Source organism: Ictidomys tridecemlineatus, chromosome 9 (assembly GCF_052094955.1).
Source record: "Ictidomys tridecemlineatus isolate mIctTri1 chromosome 9, mIctTri1.hap1, whole genome shotgun sequence".
NCBI lineage: Eukaryota > Metazoa > Chordata > Mammalia > Rodentia > Sciuridae > Ictidomys > Ictidomys tridecemlineatus.
Genome location: NC_135485.1, coordinates 52219601 through 52243335, shown reverse-complemented (window position 1 = coordinate 52243335; position 23735 = coordinate 52219601). Strand labels below are relative to the sequence as shown.

Genomic DNA, 23735 nt, shown 5'->3' with positions numbered 1-23735 from the left:
GGGTATAGCAAGTTAACAGATTCTTCACAATTCCATGACATAGGTTATACCATAATATTGAAGTCTATTTTACTGGTGAGGAAACTGAGTCACAGATAATTTAAATAACCAGCTCAACCCCACATACCTTTGTAGTACTTGTAGGGACTAGTGTCAATGCTATCTGGATTCAGAGTATACACTCTTTACTAAATGCTATACTGATTGTCCTTCCTGCATAATAGCTATATTCAAAATTTTATATTAAGTCTCTCATTTATGTACATATATCTATATGCTAATATAAATAGAATCACATACTGTATGAATAAATAAATGACATTATATAGTTATCTGTCACTACACAAAAAGTAATCCTCAAAAATAGGGGCTTAGAATATCCATGTTTGTTTTAATATTATCTTTTACTGTTCTGGGTGTTGGTTCATTTGAACATGGTGGTTCTTGAATGAAATTTTTCCAGTACTTACAGATCTGTGATGGCTGATGTTGAATCAGCTGAAGGTTATTCCCTCACATGTCTGGTGATTGGGAGTCCATCTACTTGATGCCTGAAACAGTGGAGACTTCCTGTGCTTATCTTTGTATCCTCCACAAAATGCTCATTTATCATGAAGACTACAATTCTGACTCAGGGCTCCAACATGAGTAGAGGAGGAAAGTTTGAGGAAAGAGAAAAAGTCACAAAGAAAATCAAGGGGGAGGGAGAATTCAGTTTCTTGATTAACTAAGTCATGGAAGAAAAGTGCATGACTTCCAGTGCAAGCTCCATGATGAGATTGACAAAGTGCAATAAGAGGGGCCATGGCTCAATGGAACCATTGTTCAAGTGTTTGTAGTCTTGTCTCAAATCGATGCAGATGTAGACTTTTGAAGTAGTTACCAGAAAGATCTATGCTACTATGAAATGTATTAAAATGTTGGTATTAAATCCAAATTTATATCATAAAAATTGTGTGAATCTACAATGCACAGTGATGGCAATGTAATAGCATAAATCATATATTTCATTATAGATATTGAATTTTGCAGTGTTAATATTAATGTTTCAGAAAAGGGAAACAAAGCAGATAACATTTAATTGTGATGAATATCACAGTTGCCACACAGGCCCGCAGGAACCCAACCACATCCAAAAATATGTACAGGAACCAGAAGAGGTTCTGGATGGGATAGGGGGAGTGTGAAAATTGAAAAAACTGAGACTATGTATATGTATAATCAAAGCAGGAATGAAACTGAGACCATCTAGGTGAAACTTTTTAAAGGACTAAGAGCAAAAGAGAATAATCTCATGAAAACAAATGTTTTTCAATTTGATAATAGAAACCAAGGTAGGCATCATTACATTTCTAAAGCCACTGACAAATGGCTTTACCTTCCTACATCTTTTAGGAAAGAAGGGATGCTGAGGCTGGATGTACAATAAAAGGCAATAAACATTACCAGTCTCAAAACAAACAAACAAAAAAAAAACAATGGAAGGGCAAATCTTGTCACAACACTCTAGTGAATGCTTTATTCAGAGACGTTAAAGCTATAAAACTAGAATCATACATAACAATATAAACTTGTGGTTTCATTTTATTTTCTCTAATAGTTTTTCCTTGAACTGAAATATTTCTGCATTTCACACAGGGAGTGAATTTTATGAAGACAAAATTTTACTTGACAAAGTGATCTGTGAAAGGTTGTTAGCATAGGTAGGAACCTGGCAATACAGCCTCCTCTTGTGGAAATTAACAGGAGGAGCCATTTATCAGGATTCCCAGCTTCAGGCCTAGGTACAATTACTCCCTTTTTTTCTTCTTTCCAGTTTTAAAAAACATCTGGAAACAAAACAGACAGCATTTACTGATGATGAATATCCCAGTTGCCACACAGGCCAGCAGCAATCCAATCACATCCAAAGAGTAGTACTGGAACCAGGAGAGGTCATGGGCAGCAACCCGGAGGTGTTTAGCTTCTTTGTGGCGCACGACAAGCTCAATCCAGAAGACAGCTCGGTCCAGAGGCTTCACTGGCTGATCATGGTGAATTCTTGATAACTTCATAGCATTCTTTTTATATCTAAAGGTGAAACATAAAAGGATCAACATTGAAAGTAAGGTAATCTGTCTAAGCACATGAAGCCAATGAAAGTTTTTCATAGGAAAGTGCCATAGGGATGATTTAAAATAAATATCATAGACTTGCCCTGCATATGGTGTATTTTCGCTTTTGTCACCCTATTATATTTGGTTTTAATTGGAATGTTCTCATGTATAAATATCTCAAAAGTACCTATGGAATTTCAGAGAGGTGAGTAAATTCTTTCCATCAGAGGAAATAATTATGAATAACTCTGAGTCAAATAAGTGAGACAGACAGCATACAGTTTGTGAAAGATTACCTTGAAGCTTTTAAAGAGGAATCATATCATGGTGCTCCAGTGCTTCCTAACCATTCTCTGTTTCTCCTCTTCATTTCTACCTTCTACTGTCTATTTTCCAACTAGTAGCTAGGATGGTATTTTTAAAATATACACATCTAATTATGAATTTGAATGCTCTAACTTTTCATTTGATTTCTCATCACAAGTGGAATAAAATCCAAGTCTGTTCTTGTACTAGTGGATTCTAATAGGTTAAACATTGGCCATGTTTTCTGATATCATTTCTCCTTGATTATTCTGTCTAGGTATATGTGCCTCCTTTATTTTATTGTTAATTCTTTTTTTTTTAAAGAGAGAGTGAGAGAGGAGAGAGAGAGAGATAATTTTTAATATTTATTTCTTAGTTCTCGGCGGACACAACATTTTTGTTGGTATGTGGTGCTGATGATCGAACCCAGGCCGCACACATGCCAGACGAGCGCGCTACCGCCTGAGCCACATTCCCAGCCCTTGTTAATGCTTTTTTTAAAAAAATTCTATATTACATTTTGACATAGTTGCAAAATAAGGAATATAATTTGCTCTAATTCAGCCTCCAGATCACCCCCCTCCTCATACCCTCCCTTTATTTCACACTTTCTATTCCACTGATCTTTCTTTAATTTATTTATAGTGTTTTTAATAAGTGTTTTTTGTATATACTTGATACTGGGATTCACTCTAATATATGCAGGTATGTATATATGAAAATTTGGTCAGATTCAATCCACTCTTCTTCCCTTTTCCTTTCCCTCATTACTAGTCCTTAATCCTTTTTGTTTACTCTATTGATCTTTTGTTTACTCTATTGATTGTTTCAAAAATACCTTCCCCCAAACGGGATAAAACTTATACTCATATATGAGAAGACAATCCTTCTATGAATACTAGCCAATGTCAAAGTTGACCCTTACAAAGGGTCATTAATAACCATCCTCAAGGCCTTGAGAAGATCTGCACTTGACAGTGTTCTGTAGTCCAATCTAATAGCTGCTCCCTTGGCCTTCACGTGAGCAATGTTGTCATGTTGATCCACAAACAAAGGAATGCCCACCATAGGGATCTCATGGTAGATTGCCTCGTAGATGCCATTGGTTCCACCATGAGTTATAAAAGCTTTTGTTTTTGGATGACCTAAGATTGAGTCAATGTCAGAAAAAATATTAATTAAAAATTCTAGAAATGAAATGAGAAATGTGTATTATAAGATATTAGAGGGAGCAGTGTATTTTAGATAACAGATTATTGTAATCATGAATTATTAACCTGCACTGAATTATTTTTTTCATATCTTGGAGGAACAAGCAATTATGTCCACTGGAGTACTAAGTGTAAACTACATGAAAGAGGGAATATATGACTTGAGACTTGATAGTTGAACACAAGATTGATAGGTGGTTAAAAAAAAATAGAACATTTTTTTGAGTAAAGGAATCAACATGTACTAATAAAAAATACAGTCATGAAGGACATGTTGGCATATTTTCTCATTAAGAAAAAAACCAAAAACTGAAGTCAGTAGGTTTGTCATGTAGCATGTCCAAGGCAGCAGGAAGTAGAATGGTGATGGTACTGAAATCAGAGAAAAGAGAGACCACAGTTCATTATGAAATGTGTCATTACTTCATAATGAAGATTGTGCTTTCATTTGTATAGAAAATAAAAGAATAGCTGTTAATTTAAAAAAACAACAAGAACAAAAACAACCTGGTGGTTACATTCAAGTAGTATTTGAAATATTCCTGCACAAAGGGAAAGAATGAGTGAAAGATGTAAAATAAGGGACTGGTGTTGTGACTCAGTGGTAGAGTGCTCACTTTGTAAATGTGAACCACTGGGTTCAATCTTCAGCATAAAAAAATAAATAAAGGTATTGTGTCCATATACAACTAAAAAAATATTTTAAAAATAGATGTAAAACAAGACAGACAATCCAGAAACTGACTGAAAAATTCTTGCAAAAGTAATTGCACCAGAAATAATAAAATAACTTGCATTTTGTATATAATGACTGTGTATAATAAAACTGCAGCTTTTTACTTTGCTTTTCCAAACCATCCATGGATCTGGAAAATAATTTAAAAACAATTTGAATATTGTGTTCGATTTTTTTATAGTAACTTTTTCAATAAAGTATTCAATAAATGTTTTCTGTTGAACTGTAATCATCCATATTGACTGTACTTATGTTTTCAGGAGTTACCTGAGAGTCTTACCAAGAAGGTCATTCTGGGGGATCCATTCATATATCTGAGTGTTGGGTCCTAATTTATCTGGCTTCTTGCCATTAAATCTCCATATGACCTGTTTGATAAAGAAAGTACCTTATTCTATGATTTAAAGATTAGAGTATGTTTGAATTCTAAAAATTTAAGAGATCATCTGGTTCAATATTTTACACATAATAAAATGAATAAAAACAATTTTAAACAATGAGAATCTCTAAAATCTAAACTTAAATTCCATATTTATTTTATTTAATATATTTTACCCTAGCTTTCATTTTTCAAAATTAATATCATCATGTTTACTTTTTTGAGTGACATAGATTGGATATTACATATATTCATTAGTTCTTTAAGGTACTTATTTCAGTTTAGGATTTTTTTATACACAAAAGCAAAACAATATAGTCAGCTACCTGTGAGAAATAAATGGATTCTAACTAGGAATTACAGGTAACTTGTTTTAGATGACATTTTACTAAGCACTAACTACAAGAATCATTTCACTGGCACGTGTGAACTGTCACCCACACTTTATCAATTCAACCTACACTTTCATTAATGTTGGTGGATTTGGAAATTCTTTTAAGTTTTAAAAGGAAAAGCTTATTAGCAACTTGTAAATAATTACATGGGTTTTGAAATAAAACGCAAAATTTTGATGTTGATAGATTTTTTAAAACTGTGTGTTATTTAATGATGCACTACAAAGTTTTATTGATACTTTCATATAGATTCAAGATATTTTTATGCCTAGAACCAAAACAAGGAGCTGACTTTGGAAATTGAAAGCAGACCTCATGAACTGGAGTATAATTTCTGCGTGCTTAACTTCTATATGCAATGTGAATAGCAAAGTAACTTTAGTTCTGCAGAAAAGAAAAACACTTGAGTGATTAGGAGAAGACTATATCAGATAGAAAACTACAAACTATATGGCAAGCACACAAAAACCACAAGAGCATTCTGTATGTAAAAAATGTGGTATTAAAGCATTTTATGGAGCTGCATCTCCTGAATTCCAGCCCATGCTAGGCTTGCTTCTGCTTGACTCTTCCTGATAGTGTCTTCTTTCTCCTTTGAATGTGTTAATCTGATATTTTAGAAGCAATGTCCTTTGGGGCACATTTCATAATAGACAGGGTCCACTTTGAGGGAAGGACTTATCTCTACACATTCTTTTAATATTTTCCTTCTTCAGAAATTATCAGGATCCTGTCCATTAGTGCAAGCTGTTTTTTTTTTTTTTCTACAAATACATGTGACTTAGTATGAATTTGGAGTCAGAGTTTCAGCCTTGTTCAACTCTGGTTAGCCTCTCTCCTCAAAACTGAGTTCATTAAAAAAACTTATGCTTTTTATGGAGTATTTTGAACTCATAATTTTACAGGTTCAGCACATGTTTGGCAGACTCCAATGTTCTGAGCCAGAGATGAGGTAGAATAGGATCCCAAGAAGCTTCTCCTTAAATAAGGGTAAGCAAGGAACAAGGAATTGCATAGGATATCTAAAATCATGATAAAATTTAGCCTTTTTCAATACCTGCTTAATATTACTGTGGTGATGCAGTTATGAGTTAACTTTTTATAGCTTTCTGATAACATTTGCTATGTATATGGTGCCCTCAGGAATCCTGCAGGGAAAAGGAAGAAGTGGCAGGGAAGAATGTGATATCTGTGTAAATGGTGTGATACCCTTACAATGAAAATTTCACAATAGACCCTGTAAAATATATTCTTTATAATCATAATGTTAATGTTAACATAAATTAAACACTCTCTACTGTTTAGAAATAACACACATATTTTTGTTTAAAACATGATTTCTGAGATGAATTATATGTATCATGATAGATTATGTTTCACAAAGGATGCTTTATTAATCAAACCCTTTATAAAGTGTAACAGACTTTTACGTACTTGTCCACGAAAAGGGCACTTTTTCTTACCTTTTGTGGAATCTGTGCAAGGGCAAATGCAATTATATTGGCTTTCTCTTCTGGCATGTTAGAAACCATCGACCCCAGAGAAAATACCACGATACCATTTTCTCCAGAACTCTGTACAAATTCTTCCATTTCCTGTGAAGAAAACATTTGCTCCATCAAAAAAGTTCAACAGGGAGGGGATTCAAGATGTCAGATTAGAGAAAGGCTGCCTTCTTAATTCCTCCAAGGTTCATAATACAAGCAGTGAGAATACAGCTTCTTAGTGAGAAGAGTGCAAGAATGATTTCACTAAAATTCGATATTATACAATCAGAGTATCTCAGAGACTCAGAAGTTTGGGTTCATTAAACAAAGAAGACTACATTGGAACCAAAGTATTTGTGGAAATGGTTGTAGTAGTAGTAATGGTGCTAAAGAAAGAAAAACACAGAGAGAAATACAGTGGACATATTTGATACAAACAAACCTTGAGATCAGAAAAGCAGTCTGAACTTAGCTGATCCAGAGGCTGCACTGTGCACTGATGATTGAAAAATTATGTTTCTTTACTCGTTGGGGAGAGATGAGGTGGAATGATCTTGAAATGCCCATATTTCAGCTGCTGCTAGAATTGTGAGATCAGAGCAAACACTGGTGCAATGCCTACTGTGTGGCCTAGTGTTTACCTAGCTAACTGGAAGTAAAACAGGCACAGAGAAGATTTTACTCCAGGGGAATCAAGTCAAAAAAGCAAAGTGGGAGCACAACTTTTCCTTTGAGACTGGTGGTTTATATGACCAGGTGAAGTGGGTAGAGAATCTGAAAATGTAGGTGTGGAAACACTCAGGGACTAAGCCCGGGAAAACTGTGCTGGGGGGCCTCAGAATGTGTGGAGGATCACCTCGCCTTCTGTTATGGGCTAATTTGAAAATTAAGTCAGAAGTATATTTTGCTCAGACATCTCACCCTGTGCAGAATTGGTCCCCCTTTCTTCATGAGCCTACTCACACAGAGCTGAAATCTCTACCCTCACCCACTTGCACACTGACCACAATGTATTTCAACTCTGGAACTAATGCAAGCTTGCTTCCTGATTATGTATAAAAAGGTGCTGATTATGAGAACTTGGTGGGAGAGGCAAGTAATAGGACACAATTCATAAATTGTGTCCTATTACTTGCCTCTCCCACCCCCATTCTTTGTGGTTTTTCTATTTTTAAGCTGTCCCCTCTCCACCAGTGTTCAGTGTCTTGGGATGTAGGACTGTCTGCTTTCTTCTCCCTTGGTACTGACCAGAATAAATCCTTTGTCTTTACTTCAAAAAGACACAGAGTTTTATTTGGGATTTTGAAATAGCACCTTAACATGGCCAATGAATAGAATTCTTGGGAGGCTACTGCCAGGCCCTAGGTATGTGTCCATCTATTCTCTTCAGAGCAGACACCCAATAAAGGTGATTAGACCTAAGCTTCATCCATCAGAATTCCCCTCATAGAACACTGAAGCAACGCATCCTGGTGTGCATAGATCTGTCTGTGCAGGCAAAGCTCCAACTGATAGTTCTTCACATTTCATCCTATGTCATACCAGTAAGAAGGGAAGCTGTGACCTATGTAAAACAGCTTTAGTAAGCCACTCCAACTGGTAGCTCAGAGAGAAACATAAGGATAAAGGGGATAACAAAACCCATTCTTTTCTCTGTGCTCTCCATACATAGCTTAAGAAGAAATGGGAAGAAAGACAGTTGGGTGATCATCCATTGTGTTGGTGATCATCCATTTTTCTATTTTGACCACTTCAGTGAAAATGATTCTTTCATTTATCATTAATAATATTTTTACTTTTTTATTATAATAAAATTGAATAGTTTGTAATTGATATAATTCTATACATAGAAGATCCAAAGGATTTCACCAAAAGACTGCTAGAGCTAATAAACAAATTTGACAAAATAGCTGATTACAAATCAACATACAAAAATCAATAGCTTTCCTATAAACCAACAATGAATCTTCAGAGAAAAAAATCAGGAGAATAATTCCATTTACAATATCCTCAAAACAAAACAAACACATTAAAACCCCGTGGGAATAAATCTAACAAAATAGTTGAAAGACATCTACAACTAAAGAAAGATATTAAAGAAGACACACAAGAATATGGAAAGGCCTTCCATTTTCATGGATTTGTAGAATTAATATTGTTAAAATTTCCAACTATTCAAAACAATATACAGATTCAACGCAATCCACATGAAAATATCAATGATGTCCTTCACAGAACTAGAATAAACACTCCTAAAATTCATTTGGAAAACTCAAAAACCCAGAATAGTGAATGCAAATCTAAATTCAAAAAGCAATCCTGGATGCCTCACAATATCTGTCTTCAAAGTATACTACAGAGCATGGAGCCATCATATCACCCAGGCATACCACTTTTATACTAACAAAAACTGCTTGTTACTGGCATAAAATCAGACACATTGATTTGTAGTACAGAATAGAAGACAGAGAAAACCCCACACATGTACAATTATCTGATTCTTGACAATGGTGCGAAAAACATACATTGGAGTAAAGATTGCTTTTTTAATAAATGATGATGGGAAAACTGCAGAAGAATTAAACTAAACCCTTATCTCTCACCCTGCACAAAAATCAACTTAAAATGAATCAAAGAGCTAGAAATACAATTAGAGTAAATACAATATAACTCCTAGAAGAAAACATAGGGGCAACTTTCCAGCATATAGGCACAGACAATGACTTTCTCAAATAAGACCCCTAAAGGTCAGAAAACAATGCCAAGAGTTAATAAGTGGGAAGGCATCAAATGAAGTAGCTTCTGCACACCAAAGGAAACAATAAGAATTGTGAAGAGAGAACTTATGTCTATAATACTTCACTTCTCACTTTATAAATAGTGAGAGTTTCCCAATGCTTTCCTCTGTAACATTCCATAAAAGCTGGAGGTAAAAAATCAGAAGATAAACAGTGTGGTTTGGAGTTATTTCTACAATAATCCTAAGAATCCTAACAGTTCTCTACTTGCTCTTTTCAGAACTATATTGATCCACAATCAGCATTTTCACTGCATTAGAATGATACATATATCTGAGTTATCATATATTTGGGTTGTTTATAAATATCATGTTTTGCCCTGAAATTTGTTGAATATTAAAGTTTCACAAGAATAAGTGTATAAGTGGCTGTGAAGAACCCTTTATCACCACCTTATATGACCAATGGGAATTGTTGCAGCCTGGTGGGTGTCCCTCTGGATCTTTTATTGAACTGGCCAAGTTGTTGAGTAGTTAACTCACATTATGAAAAATTTATAGAAAACATATGTTTGTCTAGAATGTTTAAGAAGTAAAGTTTTAGTGGTTCCTCCTCCATAAGAAGTTATGCAATTAATTTATTTATACATGGGAATACTGTCCCATCAAAAGTTTTTTGAATACCTTGTCCAAACCATAATCATAAACTCATCCTTTTTCATTCCATTTAAAATATACTATTTTCATGATTCTCTCAGCAAAAGAATGACCAAATTCTTCCAAACTGAAAAGCACATGTTCTATTCCTAATCTTGTTTTGCAACAACTCTTCTGGAAAAAGAAAAAAAAGAAATTTTCAAAAGCACTGATATAGATAAATTGATAAAATGAGTTTTAATGTAGCAGTCACTGCACTACTCCTTGGACCTTGTGACATATCCAATTATTTTGTGGTTGCAATAAGATAGAGCAACATGTAAAGCAATATATTCAATATATTTTCTCACATCTCAAATGTTCTTCATATCTGTGCTGTACAAAAATTTTCTACTGTTGTTTTATAAATATAGCCTTTTAAAAAAAGTTAAGCCCTGAAAAAGACAGGTGACTGTCATTGTGCAACAGTAGTTTTAAAGGAAAAAAATGTTTATCATATAAAGATTTGGAAAAACAGGAAAATGTATGTAAAAAGATTCTCCTAGGTGATCTTTGGTTCATGCGCAGATTTAGGTTTGAATGCTTTTTCATGTGGTCTCTCTCTCTCTCTCTCTCTCTCTCTCTCTCTCTCTCTCTCTCTTTTATAATTTTATTATTTTTTTTTGTGGTGCTAGAGATTGAACCCAGGGCTTTATGCATCATTGTGGTCTTTTTTTTTTCTGTTCATGTAACTATATGAACAGATACATGTAGTTACATGAACAGAAACTGCTCTCTTTCTCTTGTTTTTGACACAATAACATATAAAATATAAGTGGAAAATTGAAAATTTTTGTATATTTTTTTCTTCTCACAAAAATAATGACATTATTATATTCAATATTTTGCCTTTTGGTCTCCAAGGAAACTTATGTTGTGAATAATGTAGTTAAGCATTTATTTATACAGTAATTGTGACAAGTGTGGTGGTGCATGCCTGTAATCTCAGCAGCTCGGGAGGCTAAGGCAGGAGGATTACAAGTTCAAAGACAGCCTCAGCAATGACAAGGCACTAAGCAACTCCACAAGACCCTATCTCTCAATAAAATTCAAAATAGTGTTGGAGATGCGGCTCAGTGGTTGAGTGCCCAAGAGTTCACTCCCTGGTACCAAAAAGAAGAAATAAAAATAAAATGCAATAAATAAATAAAGTAATTGTAATGGTGTGATATGTACTGAAATAAGTTTTAAAATCTTTCCTTAATATGTGACATTCAACTTTTTTCCCAATATGTATTCTATAAGTAACTGTGATGAACATACATTACATTCATTTGACTTTTTTGTTTGAATAATTTCTGTTAATATACTATGAGGCCCATGGCTATTTGCATTTTAAGAGTATTGATATATTTGGTTTTTCGTCATTTGACAAAAGTGTTATGCCTACTTAAACAATACAGAAATTGTCTGAGACTATAATCATTGCTGGAAAAGCAAGTCATTTGAGGGAGCCTTGTTTTATATAATAAAGATAAAGAAGACAGTGTTTCTGATATTGACCAGTGTTCAAATGTTTTTTATGTAATTAATAACACCTGCAACTATTACTACCTTTCATAATCACACTGCTATCTCTCTTCTCAATGCCCTCCTCTTCTTTATGCTCTCTTTCTCTTGTTATTGACACAGTCACTCTCTCTTGAATGGGGGAATCTTTCATGTTCAAGGGTTCATTGATTAACACTTACAGTACTCTGTCTCAGTATTTATTCAGAACTTTCACTAACTTTTATTTTCTTTTTGAACTGTGTGGAACTTACCATAAGCAACAATGCAATTCTATTGAATATAAGGCTTGAGGAAGATCTCAATATATTGATGCCTTTAAGAATGTAGGAAAAAGGGCACTCTTGAGAGATCACATAACAGTATAGCAAGTGATGTTTGTTTTCTAAGCATGGTATTTATTTAAAGTATTTTAGACTACTCTGTTTCTTCCTTTGAATTTTTATCCTATTTGTGGAGGAAACTTTTTTTTTTTGGCAATTGTAAACTAAAGGGCTGTACTCAGAAATAAATGACAAGAAAACTTAGGTCATCATTATATGTGCAGTACCTACTTTCTGTGTTTATTCTGTCGGAAAGCTATGATGTTGAGACACAAGTTTCCCAAGGGAGATTTCTTAAAATGTCCTCTAAGATTGGCATATGGCAGAAAGCTCTCTGAAGCTAAACATCCCTATCATGGTCTGGGATATAGTAGTCTGAGTTCTCAGGGGAGTAATTGTTCAAATGCTGGAGTGAAGAAAAGTAAGGGCCACACATTTATACCACTGAGAAAAGCAATTTCTTTTAAGCAAGATGATCTTAAACCCTTACATTACCATTTTGGTAATTCCACTTGCTCATTTGATTGCCAAAACACATACATTTGCTGTTAAGCCAATTGAATATCTGTTCTTTAGGACTTTGATTGAGAATAATGTGTTGATCTTTCAGAAAACTAGTTTCTGGAGAGGGGATCCAAGATGGCAGGCCAGAGGGAGGCAGCATTCTGTTGCTCCATGACCTGGGACTCATGTAACTGGAATACTGCTCCTCTGAATGAGATAGAGCCCCTCTACATACAGCTGCTCACATGCAGGAATCACAGCTGCTGTGCCCTCTCAGGGATCCAGGCCTTAGCATCAGAGCAGAAACTCTGACTACTTACCCATGCAGGACTTCCAAATGCCAGAACAGGACCACTGGCATCAGCATCCATGCAGAACTCTGGGCCACCCACTCACGCAGAATTACAGGATGCCATTCCCAGCAAGACACTAGCTGCTACCCACACTCAGGAACTCTGGCAGCCACTCCCGTGTGGACCACCATCTATTAATGCAGGGCTCCCCCGTCGCCTCCATCTTGGGACTCTGCAGTCACTGCCTTAGCCCCTCACATGCGGTAGCCTGCCTGGACCTCAGGACATTACACAGGCTCTGAAGACAGTTGTCAGTCACAACACTACAAGCCACAGAGCTCATCTCTGAACACATTGCCCAAGGCCATTGCCTGGCTTCTGCCACCCAACCCAACACCCCATCGATGAAGGCAACCACCTATATCTTGGGTTAACTTCATCACTATCTTTGGATCAGAAAACTCCCAGTTCAGAACTTGGGCTATCCAGGTACTCATAGTTTCAAATACCAACATCACCCTACCCTGGCAGCCACTAACCTGGCACAGTGACTGCCCAGTACAAAATAGCTCTCTGTGACAGGTATGTATCCTGCAGAGCACCACACAAGACCTCTGAAGACAAAGGTCCCTGATTAGGAAGTAGTAAGGGAGAGGGTGTGTGAGATACAGTTTAGAGACTGATTTAGAGTCCAGGAACTGTGAGGTCTACAGGTGAGATAAGAAGATAAGACCAGGTGCCCACATCACACAATTGGGCCCCAAAGGAAATTCTTGAGGTGAAGTTTCCCATCAGGGACAGGCAGGTATTGTATGCAACTTCCAGGTGCTCTGTACCCAAGAACAACCCTTCCACCTTGGTAACCCTCACCATCAAGAGGGCAGATTCTAGCTAACAACAGACAACCCCACCTATTAGATGATAAGTGAAGCAGGAAATATACTAATCTCCAACTAAAACAATTCCTGTTTCTTACTTTGAGGTTTTTTTTTTTCGCTTCTCCTTCTCTATCCTCCCATCCACACACCCCCAACATTTGTGAAACCAAGTAGAATACTGAGGACTAGGATGTCTGAATAGTATACCACAGTTGTGTCATATATCCTTTTTTCCCGTATTTTTATAATTTTTGCATTTTTTATTTTTCTTAATATTCATGTTTTGTTTTATGTACTCCTCTGTGTTCCCACTCACTTGTATACCCCAAATCACTTCTTCTTTATTCTCCTGTTACTAATCATTTTCTTAACATTACTCTTTGACACTTCTTATGATACAATAACTCTATATACTCACCTCCTTTCTCCTCAGCATATCATCCTACACCTCATCCCTGGTTCTTTGTCTATAATCAGAAAATCCTTTTGCAAACATGCTGTTTATATTGTAGATAATAATTGAATTCACCATTTCTGTATTGTAACCAAACTGTAAACATCTTAATAGCAACTATTTGATGTAATGTTGTATGAATATTGTATGTATTGGGATTTGTTAACATTGTTCTTCCCCTCCAAGAAGAGGTATTTGAACTCTGCAGGGGCATTATAAGCCTATAGAATAAAATAGTAATGCCTCAGATTTGCAGTGCTAACAACATGAAAAAACAAGGGAAGAAAGTGCCCAAAACAAATCAGGATACTACATTATTAGAATCCATGGCCAGCACAACAGAAGAAATTACAGAGAAGGAGTCAGAATATACATAATGAAAATGTTCTGTAAAATAAATAATAATATAAGAGAGGAAATACAGGCAGCAAAAGATCATTTAGATAAAGAGCTGCATAAGCAAGTACAAGAAGCAAATGATTATTTCAATAGGGAGATAGAGGATATATATATACATACACACACACACACACACACACACACACACACACACACACCACAGTGAAGATGGTAAGAAATAATTGCAGAACATTCAAGAAATACAGGATAGCTTAAAACGACCAAAATTTAAGAATTATTGGGATAGAGGAAAGCAGAGAGTTCAAAATCAAAGGCATGAACAATCTGTTCAATGAAATAATATCAGAAAATTTTCCAAACATAAAGAATGAATTGGAAAACCAAATACAAGAGGCTTACAGAATGCCAAATGTTCAAAATCACAACAAATCCACACTAAGTCACATTATAATAAAAATGCTTAGCACAGAGAATGAGGAGAGAATTTTAAGAGCCACAAGAGAAAGGAATCAGATTATTTATAGGGGGAAATGGATTAGGATATCTGCACAGCTTTCAACCCAGAAAGATAGAAGATCCTGGAACAGCATAAACCCAGCTCTGGGGAAAAAAAAAGATGCCAATCAAGAATCTTGTATCCAAAAAAAATAATAAGCTTTAGATTCACAACTTCCATGATAAATAAAAGTTAAAATAATTTACAAGTAGAAAGTCTGCACTACAGAACATCCTTGGCAAAATATTCCATGAAGAGGAAATGAAAATCAGCAGAGGAAAGTATTACACTAAAGAAAAAAAAATAATCAAAGGAGAAACCAAGTTAAATACCAAAAATAAACAAAAAAGGCTGGAAATGCAAATGATGTCACAATAATAACCCTGAATGTTAATGACTTAAATTCACCAATCCAAAGACATAGACTGGAATATTTGATTTTTTAAAAAGACCCAACAATATACTGCCTCCAAGAGACTCATCCTCATAAGAAAAGACATCCACAGACTGAAGGTGAAAGTTTGGGAAAAATTATACCCCTTACATGGACTGTGGAAGCAAGCAGGGGATTTTATCCTTTTATTAAATAAAGTAGGCTTCAAGCTAAAGTTAATCAAAAGGGACAAGGGAGGACATTTCATGCTGCTCAAGGGAATAATACACCAATAAGACATAACAATTATAAGTATATATGCCCCATACAATGAAGCATCTATGTTCATCAAACAAATTCTTCTCAAGTTCAAGAGTCAAATAGATCACAACACAATAGTTCTGTGTGACTATAACACAACTCTTTCATTACTGGATAGATCTTCCAAATGAAAGCTGAACAAAGAAACTCTAGAACTCAATAATACAATCAATAACTTAGACTTAACTGACATATGTAGAATATTTCATCCTTCAACAAGCGCTTACACTTTCTTCTGAGCAGCACATGTGTCCTTCTCTAAAATAGACCATATATTATGCCACAAAGCAATTCTTAGCAAATACAAAGGAGTATAAATACTAACCTGCATTCTATAAGATCATAATGGAATGAAAATACAAATAAATGCTAAAATAAAATATAATAGCTACTCCAACACTTGGAGACTAAATATGCTCCTGAATGAATAACAGGTTGCAAAAGATGTCAAGGAGGAGATTAAAAAATTCTTAGAGGCAGATGAGATAACAGATACAACATATCAAAATCTCTGGGACACTATGAACCCAGTATCAAGAGGAAAATTCATTGCATGGAGTTCATTCCTTAAAAGAAGAGAAAGTCAACAAATAAAGGACTTAGCATTACATCCCAAAGCCCTAGAAAAAGAAGAAGAATTCAACATCAAAAGCAGTAGAAGTCAAGACATAATTAAAATCCGAGCTGAAATCAATGAAATTGAGACAAAATAAATAATTGAAAAAATTGACATAACAAAAAGTTGGTTCTTTGAAGAAATAAATAAAATTGATAAATCCTTAGCCATAATAACAAAGAGAAGGAGAGAGAAAACTCAAATAACTAACATATGTGATAAAAATAAAATATCACAACAGACACTACAGAAAAACAGAAGATAATTAGAAATTATTTTGAAAACTTGTATTTCAATAACATAGAAAATGTCAAAGGCATCCACAAATTACTTGAGTTCTATGATTTGTCCAAATTAAATAAGAATGCTATATACAGTTTAAACAGATCAGTTTCAACCAATGAAATAGAAGACACCATCAGAAGCCTATCAACCAAGAAAACCCCAGGACCAGATAGATACATAACTGAGTTCTACAAAACCTTCAGAGAAGAAGTAATATCAATACTCTTGAAGTTATTTCATGAAATAGCAAAAGAGAAAGCATTTCCAAACTCATTCTATAAGGCCAATATCATCCTGATTCCAAAATTATGAAAAGACACATCAAAGAAAGAAAACTTTAGACCAATATCTTAAATGCAAATATGTGCAAAAATTCTCAATAAAATTCTGGCAAATCGAATTAAAAATTTAATCAAAAATATACTGCACAATGATCAACTGGGGTTCATTCTAAGGATTCAAGTTTGATTCAACATATGGAAATCAATAAATGTAATTCATCAAATCAATATACTTTAATACAAGAACCACATGATCATCTCAATAGATTCAGAAAAAGTATTTAGCAAACTACAGCACCCCTTCATGTTAAAAACATTAGAAAAACTGGGAATAACAGGAACATATCTCAATGTTGTAAAAGCTATCTATGCTAAGCCCAAAGTCAACATTATTCTAAATGGAGAAAAATTGAAATCATTTTCTCTAAAAACTGGAACAAGACAGGTATGCCCTCTTTCACCGCTTCTGTTTAACATAGTTCTTGAAACACTGGCCAGAGCAATTAGACAGATTACAATTATATTGATTTAATGCAATTTCAATCAAAATCCCAATGACATCTCTTATAGAAATAGAACATGCTGTCATGAAATTCATCTGGAAAAATAAGAGACTCTGAATAGCTAAAGCAATCATTAGCAAGTAGAGTAAAGCAGGTAGCATCATTATAACAGATCTTACACTAGACTACAGAGCAATAGTAACAAAAACAGCATGGTATTGGCACCAAAATAGACTTGTAGACCAATGGTATAGAATAGATAATACAGATTCAAACCCACAGAATTACACTTATCTTATATTAAACAAAAGTGCCAAAGACATACATTGGAGGAACCATACCTCTTCAACAAGTGATGCTGGGAAAACTGGAAATTCATATGCAACAAAATGTAATTAAACCCATATCTCTCACTAGGCACAAAACTCAACTCAAAGTGGATTAGGAACATAGGAATTAAACCAAAGACAGTGCACCTATTAGAAGAAAAAGTAGGCCCAAATCTCCATCATGTTGAATTAGGCCTGACTTCCTTATAAGACTCTGATAGCACAAGAATTGAAATCAAGAATCAATAAATGCAATGGATTCAAATGAAAAGTCTTCTTCTTAGCAAATGACAACCAGTGAGGTAAACAGAGTGGCTACATTTTGGGAGTAAATTTTTACCATATGCACATCAGACGGAGCACTAATCTCTAGGATATATAAAGAACTCAAAAATCTAAACACCAAAAAAAAAATCAATAACTGAGCCAAGGAACTGAACACATGCTTCTCAGAAGATTATATATGATCAATCAACAAAATATATGAAAAACTGTTCAGGTATCTCTAGCAATTAGAGAAATGCAAATCAAAACTCCTCTATGGTTTCATCTCATTCCAGTCAGAATGGCTGCTATTTAAACTACAAACAACAGTAAGTGTTGGTGATAATGTGGGGAAAAAGACACACTCATACACTGCTGGTGGGAGTTCAGATTGGTGCAGCTAATATGGAAAGCAGTATTGAGATTCCTTGGAAAACAGGAATGGAACTACCATTTAACCCACCTATCCTACTCCTCAGTCTATAACCAAAGGACTTAAAAACAGCATACTGCAGGCACTCAGCCCCATCAGTGTTTATGGTAGCACAATTCACAATAGCTAAAGTGTGGAACCAACCTATATGAGTGTTAATAGATAAATGGATGAAAAAAATGTGGCATATATACACAGTGGAATATTACTCAGCAATAGAGAGAATAAAACCATGGCATTTGCAGGTAAATGGATGGCATTGGAGAAGATAATGGTAAGTGAAAAAACGAATGCTGAATATTTTCTCTATTATAAGGGGGCTGATTCATAATGGAGACTCTGGGGGGCATGAGAGGAATACATCAATTGTAGATAGGGCAAAGGGGTGGGAGGGCAAGGGAGTGTGTGTAGAAAGACAGTGGAACAAGATTGCTTTCATTATTGTAAGTACAAGTATGAAGACATGAGGGGCTGGGGATATAGCTCACTTGGTAGAGTGCTTGCCTTACATGCACAACGCCCTGGGTTCAATCCACAATACCACATAAATAAATAAATAAATAAATAAATAAATAAATAAATAAATAAATAAATAAATAAATAAGACATGAATGGTGTGACTTTCCTTTTTGTACATCCAGATATATGAAAAATTGTGCTCTGTGTACTATGTATTGTAATGCATTCTGATGTTATATATAACAAATTAGAATTAAAAAATAAAACTAGTTTATGTTGCGTGTAATTATATTCACTGTACTTGTCACATAATAGCTAATTGATATTATTAGTAATAGAGTTACCAAATGAGATCTGGACTGGCTACATTTACAAGAGAAAATCTGTGGTAGTTTGTTTCAGTCATATTGTGAGTTTCTATCTCTCAATTTGAATATAATCCAAACTCATATACACAGCAGTGTTTAGGGTATTCTAAAATTAATTAAATGCAGAAAAACCCAAATATTACTATTTCTAAGTATTAATCCTACCTTTTTGGAATAATTAGGGTATTTAAAAGTAGATAACAAAGTTCAATTATTCAGAAAGAAAATAGTTTTATAAAATAAAAAAGGAATAATTACAGCAGCAAATATTACTATGGATCCTATGTTTGTACCAAGGACATTGTGTATCATTAGTATTATCTACTTTTTCCATGTAACACAATATGAAATCGAACTATTAACAGATAAATAAGCATCCTCACATGTAAGAACAACCTCATCCATGTTTACATCATTTGTTATCTGCAGTCTTGCAACAACTTCCTGAGTGGTTCCTCTCATTGTTTTTCCCTCTAAAATCCAACTTGGTGACTGCATTTTGAGATTTTTCTAAAAGGAAACTTTATTCACATTTCTCTTATGCTTAACTCTTTTCATTGGCTACCCAATGTGCTTCACAGATATTTTAAACTCCTACTAATTATCTGGCTTTCCCTTACCTCTCTAGCATCATCTGCTCTTTGCTGGGCCTTCTCCTGCTGAACTATTCTTGAAGTTCTTGGGAATTTCCCTTACTATTGTATGTGCTTTTCCTTTTGTGTCTTCCTCTCTCCCTCAACCCTTTTTTCTATCCTATGGATCCTTCAGAATTCACCTTAGTTATCAAGGATTTAAGGATTTTTTAATGATCTTCGCTGGAGGTTTCCTTATTATTGTATAATTTCCTTATGATAACACACATAAATTTATTACTTGTTACAGTCTCTGTACCCAGATGGAATACAAGGTATGGTTGATGCAGAAACTGTGTCAACTTTATATGTCTCTATATCCAGGAGCACTTATCTCTGGTACATGACAGTCACTTAATAAATATTCTTTGTATTTGTTAGAATAAATGATTGATTCTTTATTATGTATTACATAATTAAAGCCTTTTTTCCTGATTATTCTCAAAGGATACCAGATATCCTACTTTCTTCTGTAACAATAATGAAACGCCATTACATGTTATGTACATAGAAATGCCTGGGTCTCTAATTGGCAGAACTCTTTATCTTGCTTTTCATATCTCTGAGTTAAACACTTTGAATTAAGAATGCAGAGTCATTTCTACCAAAAATGTTAATCAAATAGAACAAAACAAACAGGAGAAGATTTACCTTAGGGAGAGGTTTGGCAGGTTAATAATGGAGTCCTCCAACAAAGTCAAAATTTGGTAAGAGTGGACGAGGAAATTCTAAATATCAATAGGTTCCAATAAGCCAAAAATCAGCTTTCCCCATTGTCTCATATATTGTAGTGGGTCTCCCTGAATGCATAAAAGAAAAGAAGAAAAGATAATAAGAGACTTGTGTCTTGAATGCTTCATATAATTTCCATGAAATTAACTGGATTAGGGTAGGCCAGATGATTAAAGTGCATATGTGTACATGTATGTGTGTTTGCATCCTACAATTGATATGTTTTATAGTGTGTGTTTTTGCATACTATGATTGATATGTTTTACATATGTTAATATGTACATAAACTAATTGTGTAGGTACTTTCTAATGTTCCATCAGTATATATACAATCACAAATAATTACTAACATAAGCCAGCACAGAAGTCAACATGAAGTTCATTCTCTCTTGAAAACTGTAAAAGTAATCTAAATTTTTAAAATCTTTGTGAGCTCCACAATCAATCAGTGCTCCCATAACTGTTAAGACGACTTTTCTAGGAGTACTCAGTCTAATTCTTACAATTGAGCAAACCATTCCCTTGATTCTTAATTGTACAAGTGGACTGCAATGGTTAGTGAATATGCCTGAATTCTACTGCAATTGCCTCATATTAAGAGATTAATAATCTTAACTTGGTAAAATTTACATATCTGAAAATAACAGCCAGTAAGTTTTTTACAAATCATTACAATAGAGATTTTTTCTCATGCTTACTTTAGTTCAGATTGTCTTAAATGGTAAATATTATGCTTTAAAAATATAGACTAATAAGGTGTGGTTCCACTCTGCATAAAAGTTTTAGGCCTTAAGACATGATTTGTTTTTATTAAAAGAATGTGAAGTATGAGCTAGGTCAATTTATACCTCTCTGTATCTGAGATAGAGACACTATTTACTTAACTGTGAATGATTATTTCAGGTAATTCAGATAAATATTTTAATTTCTAACTGAGGAAACAAATCTATACAAAAATAAACAATTTCCTCCATGGTACATACATATGGTTGTGCTAGTAATATCTGTGTATGCTATTAATTGCATGTCTATCATCATTAAACCATTTAGTGAAATTAATAATGACTGTCCTTAAAGATGAAAAGAATAGTTAAATGCAGGGAATTCTTTCACCATTCAAGTTGCAAGTTATTGTTTCCTAGAGCATTCTGTATGAGTGATTGCCACCGATTTCTAATTGGCCCTACAATGTAAAAGCCCCCCTTTTTTTATTGGTGAGAATATTTGTTTATCTTATATTTTCATTCCATCCTTTTAGTTACAGAAAATAAAATTCTTCTGATTTTATATTTATGAAAGCTTAGCTTCAAAGTCACAGGGAAATTAGAATTTCAAGTACTAATTAAAGAATCAGCTTACCTAGAGCTTCACTGTAAAACTGATTCCATTTCTTCACATCAAATGTCTGGAACCAAAAATCAAAATAAAGCACATAAATTGTGTTTTTAACTCTCTCCATGAATGTCATTTGATTACTTAATCCTGACATAATAATAGGCACATAGGACAGAGGGACTGTAAGTCCCCCACTGTACTTTTCATATGTGTAGCCAAAAGTGCAGCGGAGAGTGTATACAAATGGTATTTTAAGTAGCTCAGCCAGCAGCTCACCACAGGGACCAATAGCATCCACAAGAACAACATCAAATTTTGATTTGTGTAGTTTCATCATAAGTTTCTTATTTAAAACTACATTTCTGCAGAGTTGTTCAATTGTATTGGAATATTCCTTGAAAATTTTTTGCACTAATGAATAAAATTACCAAAAGTCATCTTTTGGAATACCATAAATCCATTCATGGATCCATTTGGAGAAATGTGCTTCAAATATTGTTCTCTAGAAGGTGCAGGGTAAACCTCAAAATTAATAGCAGATGTTGTGTTGGGATTAATAAGAATGGAAGCTGTTGATGTCAGAACAGTCACCTCATGACCTCTCTGGAGAAGTTCATCCAGGATTGTCTTTATGTTGATCCAATGGCTGTATTCTGTGGGCCACACCAGCACTTTTCCACAGCTTCCAGAACTAAAATAACACATGAGTTGTATCAGCAGAAGAACCGAGTTCCATTTCACAGACATCTTGGGGCAATGTAATGCTTCTTTTACATTAGCAGCTCTCCTTTTCTTCAATTTCTCAGGCTTATATCTCAAGACAAATCAATCCAAAGTTAAAGTATAACTCCTGCACTTCAAAGTACAATCATAGTGTTAACACGTTGATCAATAGGAGAACAAACACAAGATAGAGTACCTAAAGGTTATAAAAATTTGTTTTATAACTCCTTTATTTTTCTAAGTGCTATTTTCCAGCTAAGATTTAATGATCTCTCATGTATACATTACCTGCTTTATGTATTGTGTTTTAGAGTGATATCAAAAACAGTGGCAACTGAGAGAATCTCTTGTATGTATCAAACAAGTGACACAGCATTTTTTCAATTACCTGATTCAAAGGTAATTTTTAAATATTCTTGTTATTTAGGAATACTATACAATTCGCCAATTTAAAGTGTACAATTCACTGTTTCCTAATATATGCACAGAATTGTGAAATCTTATTAAATATTAATTTAAATCCAATTTTTCTTCTGGGTTTATTCCATTTTATATTCCTATAACAAAATGCCTAAGTCAGGGTATTATAAGTAAAAGCTTAATTTTGCCCATGATTCTACTGCCTGGATTGGTATCTGATTAGGACACTGTTTATCACACTATGGCTATGTCATAGCATGGCAGAAAAATAAAATGGGACTTGTGTATATGCCCAAGAAGTCAAGCACTTGGAGTGACCCTGTTTTATAGCAACTGTCTTTTGCAGCAACTAATCCAGTCCTGCCAGATCTAACCTACTCCTATAAACATATTAATCTTTATTAAAGTCTTAATCATTGCAATGGTCTGAAAATAAGTTTCCCCCCAGAACTTCTGTTAATGCAGGACTATTCAGAGGTAAAATCATTAGATTATGAGAACTAAAACCTAATTAGTCCAAACTAGAGTGCACTGAGTGGGTGTAACTCTAGGCATGCGGAGCTTGGCTGGTGGAAGTGGATTGTCGGGGGTATGCCTTAGAAGGGTGCATTTGCCCTGTGGAGCCTCTCTCTCTCTCTCTCTCTCTCTCTCTCTCTCTCTCTCATGTCTCTCTCCTTTCACTCCTTGACATGAGCTGAACATCTTTTCTTTGCTATGTCCTTCCCCCATGATGTACTAGTTCATCTTGAGTCCAGAGCAATAGAGTAGGCCATCAGTGGACAGAGACCTCTGAAACCACAA

The 23735-nt window shown here is 34.6% G+C and overlaps 1 pseudogene across 1 annotated transcript; it reads right to left on the bottom strand.

Moving 5' to 3' along the window:
* Nucleotides 1–1579: 1579 nt before the first annotated feature.
* On the bottom strand, nt 1580–22538 carry LOC144366510 (UDP-glucuronosyltransferase 2B31-like; annotated as a pseudogene). Its single transcript, XR_013425571.1, has 6 exons — nt 21816–22538; nt 20376–20524; nt 6587–6718; nt 4630–4717; nt 3328–3547; nt 1580–2070 (listed from the first exon to the last, which is right to left on the bottom strand). The product of XR_013425571.1 is annotated as a UDP-glucuronosyltransferase 2B31-like (transcript).
* Between the last annotated feature and the right edge of the window lie 1197 nt (nt 22539–23735).